A 5,000-nucleotide genomic window follows, 5' to 3' on the forward strand; every position below is an offset into this window, starting at 1 on the left:
ATGATCATCCAGGTGATACGTTTGAAGTCGAAATACGGCTGCCTGTATAGATAGTGGGTTTGATAGTAGGTGTAAAAGAAATATTATACACGTGAAAGCCTGCATGCAGAAATTAGTTATCTGGCGAAATATAGTCTACAAAGGCAGAAATGATCTGGTGAATAAATCAGTTTACATGTTTTTGAAAAGGGTTACCGATGTCTTTCTGATTTTTTTTATGCGTATTTGATTTGTTGTTTTATATGTACAAATGGTTATTTTAATGTACAACTGTTGTTGGGATTGTTGTTTGTAATATTGAATTTGTTGATTATTATTTGATTCTTTATATTCATTTACGGGTGGTTCAGATTTGTTGTCACACATTCTCACACACTCACATATACACTCTCTCTCTCTCTCGCAAACACACAAACACATACATACGCGTGCGCGTACACACACACGCACACACACACACGCACACACACACACGCACACTACAAAGCCAACACGCTGCGGAGCGCTCTGTGAACTGTGGCTTGTTGTACAGTGGTGTTGGAACAAATACAGCGGAGATAGTTCCCACAACCCTTACCGCCGTAACATGGCGGATAAAATTACCCCCTTTAACTGTGTACTGCCATCTCTCTCTCTCTCTCTCTCTCTCTCTCTCTCTCTCTCTCTCTCTCTCTCTCCTGTTTCAGGTTTTGTCTTAATCCTCCGCCCCCATTCACCCATGTTTTTGACGTCTAGAGTTTGCATTAAGGACGCGAATTTGTGTTAGGGACACCCCCACCCCCCTCTCTCTCTCTCTCTCTCCCTCTCCCTCTCTGGTGGCACACACACACACACACACACACACACACACACACACACACACACACACACACACACACACACACACCACACACACGTCAACGTTTAGTGATGGTGTTTTTCTGACATGTTGCAGATAATGCATCATTTGAAATTTAAGAACAATAATATATAACGGGTATGTGTGAGTGTGTTGTATGTACACATGATGATTATTGTTTGTGTCTGCAGCAATGTAAATGAAAGTGAAGTTTGAAAATGGGAAAAATGGACGTTTGTGTTCGTGTATGTGCGACTTCCATTCCTGTGTTTGAATGTATTATAGCCAATGGTGCTTTTTTTTTTTCTTAACCCATTATTTTTTGTTGTTGTTTGGTTGTTTTTTTGTTGTTTTTTTTTGTGTGTGTGTGTTTAGTTTTTTTACAGTTGCTCCGTTAGTTACACTTATCTTGTATATTTTCTGCAACAGCATTGTCTTTTGTTGTTTGTGTCTGTGCACGTGGGTGTAGAGATTGGATTCACATGCATCATTATTATTATAAAACAATGACCAAAGCAAAAAAAAACAACAAAAAAAACAACAAAAAACCCCACAAAAAACAACAACAATAACAACAACAACAAAACAAAACAAAAATGGATGAACGAAAAATGAAACGTTTCGAACATATTTTTTTTTAATGTAATAATTTTTGTTTTATTATGTTGTGTTATGTTACTTTTGTTATTTTTGTGTGCAAATAATGAAAGTGTGCGCACACAAACATCCTATAAAGTAGGAAACAGTGAAACAACCGTGCGACGACGAAAACAACAACAACAACAACAACAACAACAAAAAGTGAAAAACAACCAAAGAGGCGAAAATAATCAGCGTGCAGACGGACAGACAAGAATCTGGCTCTTTCCCCACTTTTCCCCGCCTCCTCCAACCTGCACCGAAGGAAAAATAAATAAATAAATAAATACGTAAATAAACCCCCGTCACCCCACCCCCACAACTGTACTGCTGAACAGTGCACGAGTTGGACAACATCTGACCATTGAGCACAGTCACATCATACACCCCCCCCCCCATCCCAACCACCACCACTCAGCCCCCTCAGAACCTCCCCCCCCCTAGCCCCTTCCCCCCCTCAGAACCAACTCCCCCCACCCCCTGCGCGCTGTACTACTGTGCCAAACTAGCAGACAAGAGGATCTCCTGACATCACATGACGGCGCAGCCCCCAGCACATTGCTCTCGCGCGGCTACTTTCGCTCTTCTTCTGTGGGTACAAAGACAGACTCTGGCATCAAAATGAACTGCGACCAGTTTGGGAAGGAGGAGGATGTTGTAGTGTGTGGAGGGGAAATACCTAGGGGGAGAGGGGGCGGGGGGCGGGGGGGGATCGTTAGAGGAGAGAGAGGGGGGTGGGGTGGGGAGGGAGGGCGGGAACGCTTTTAAAAGCTCTCTTCCTCTCACTTCCCTCCCTTCCCTCCCCCTCCCCTCCCCCCCCCCGCCCCCCTCCCCCCCCTCTCTCTCTCTTTCTCCCCGTTCCGGTCACCCTCTTTTAGCTCTGCCCCGTTTGTCACTGTCGATCTTGTTTATGCCACGAAATTAATCAAGAAAGTCCCTCTCTTCCCCCTACGCCCCTCTCCCCCCCCCTCCTGTCTTGGAGAATTTTTATCTCTCTGTCTCACTGTGTCTGCCCCCCATCCCACCCCCATCCACCCCCACCCCCCCTCTCTCTCTCTCGCTTACAAAAATTTATTTCATTTGTTTTGGGATGGGTTGGCTAAAAAGCGAAACACCCTTTAGTGTGGAAGTTTCACTTTCCCCGCCCTCTTTTTTTTTTTTTTTAGGAAATGATTTTAACGACTTTGAACGTCAGATTGTTTGTAGGTAAATCAATCAGTTAATTTATCAACAGATCGGCAGATATCTTGAAATGAACGAATAGATAAGTATTTACACACACAATGAATTAAGAATAAATGGCAAAGCTTACTGTCGGACAAATGTTTGTTTAAGAAAAAAAAAAAATCTTTTAGAAATATATGACAATCGTTGATTTTGCTATATTACGCGGTGTTTTGTGTTGAGACAAATCAAATTCATAAGAAAAAAAACAACTTTAGAAATATATGACAATCGTTGATTTTGCTATATTACGCGGTGTTTTGTGTTGAGAGAAATCAAATTCATAAGAAAAAAAAAACTTTAGAAATATATGACAATCGTTGATTTTGCTCTATTACGCGGTGTTTTGTGTTGAGACAAATCAAATTCAATCGGTTTTGAAGGACTCGGAACAAAACCGACATAAATAGATATGAAATAGAAAATTAAATGAGTACCCAGCAATATAAGCAAACAGAAATATAAAACTGATAAATACGAATACTTTCTATCTATTCATACGACAAAAGAATCGGAACGTCTCTTTTTAAATTCCTCATTTTATCAGTGAATCTGTTAAAGATTATATATATATATATATATATATATATATATAGATATAAAGAAGAAATAAATTGATGTAAGTTGGGTGAATAAATAAATCAGCTTATTTATTTATTTAAGTTTAGAGGCAGACGTTCTCATGCGAGTGTGTACGAAAACAGAATGAGTGAAAAATTTTCACTCGAGTGGTGTTTGAACGCGTACGGCGGATATGAACTGACAGCGTGAAAAATACAGTCGACAAGATCTTGGTGGAAGACTCGCATGTGGAAAATAGGAGAATTCCTAGCTACTGAAAAGGGCGTGTCTGTCTGTCAATCCGCAAAATGACATTTCAGTTTTTAGACGAGACACACACACATACACACACACACATACACGCAGCTCTTGTTGTAACTAATTAGTTTCATGTTGACGTGTGTATGATCCCTGTACATTAAACTTTCGTGATTGGGTCAGGTGCCTATAATTGATGTAAAGGAAACGAAGAGGATTTGAACAGGAAGAAACAGTCACACACTGTGAGGTGTTGTCTAACTTTCATTGTACATTATTTTTTTCATAAATTAAAGCAGCTTCCATCTTCAGTGCTCAGTTAGTTGAAATAATGAGAATAATGATAAGAAGGAGAAAGAGATAAGGGGAAGCAGAAGAAGATTAAGAATTTATTGCTTTTGAAAGAATTGGTGAATACTTAAAGAAAAAATAATTATTAAAATAAAAAAGCATTAAAAAAGCGATGGTGATGTGGGTATAATGAAGATGATGACGATATGAGGTCTGTTTTTTTTGGTTCAGTCTGGTATCCATAAATTTACATTTTCCCAACTGACATGGTCTTCGCACGATGCAGGAAGGGAAGGATCGGTTTACAAAAGACGGCATGTCTGCAAAGATTGTCTGACATGTCTTTTGTTTTTCTTTCGGTTTTATTCTATACAACATGGCATTCTCGACAGATTTTTGTCTTATTATCTCATTAATCGGCTTTTTCAAAGCTGTCTTGTTTTTTCCACTGAGTGAATCGCTAACGGTTCCTGTCTTTCCTGTGACCTGTCTTGGGATCCGGTTTTATTATTATTTTTTTTCTCCATTTCTATCCCTTATCGAGAAACGTTACCGTAGAGACGTTTTCTCCCTCTGGTCATAGATCTTGAAGTTTATTGTTTTTTGGTTGTTGTTTTTTTTCTTCATCTTAAGAATAACATAAAATAAACGAAAGAAGATCCCCCGTTATTGTCTCATATTTCGAAAGATTGTGTCTACTGAGTATTTTTAAACATTCATCGTATTACGCGTCCTGCTTTAGTTTATTTATTTTCTTATGACTGGAAATATTCTGTGCCCGTTTTGTTTGTGTGTGTGTGTGTGTGTGTGTGTGTGTGTGTGTGTGTGTGTGTGTGCTGTGTTTGTGTGTGTGTGTGTGTGTGTGTGTGTGTGTGTGTGTGTGTGTGTGTGTGTGTGTAAATGATCTGTCTCCCGAGTGTTCGGAAGCATTTTATTTGTTTACTGGAAACATTTGATTTCTTTGCTGTTTCTTGTGCATCATTTCCTTGCTGTGAGTGTTACCTGATTGGAAATATTGGTTTCCTCGATATTTCGTTTGCAAGAACTAGTGCTTCGTTTCGCTCTTCGTAAACGTTCATTGTCTTGTTGGAACATTTTGTTTTAAACAGTTTTATTCAAGTTAAATAGGTAACCATTTTACAAAGCAATGCAATCGGAAATCTTAGACTTTCTCCTTATCATTAAAAAA

The 5,000-nt window shown here is 39.3% G+C and overlaps 1 protein-coding gene across 4 annotated transcripts in view; it reads left to right on the forward strand.

Moving 5' to 3' along the window:
- LOC143281105 (homeobox protein Meis1-like) overlaps positions 1-5,000 on the forward strand; it is a 335,401-nt gene that overhangs the window by 97,768 nt on the left and 232,633 nt on the right. The gene's annotated exons all lie outside the window — the stretch shown is intronic.

Source organism: Babylonia areolata, chromosome 4 (genome assembly GCF_041734735.1).
Source record: "Babylonia areolata isolate BAREFJ2019XMU chromosome 4, ASM4173473v1, whole genome shotgun sequence".
NCBI classification, from domain to species: domain Eukaryota; kingdom Metazoa; phylum Mollusca; class Gastropoda; order Neogastropoda; family Buccinidae; genus Babylonia; species Babylonia areolata.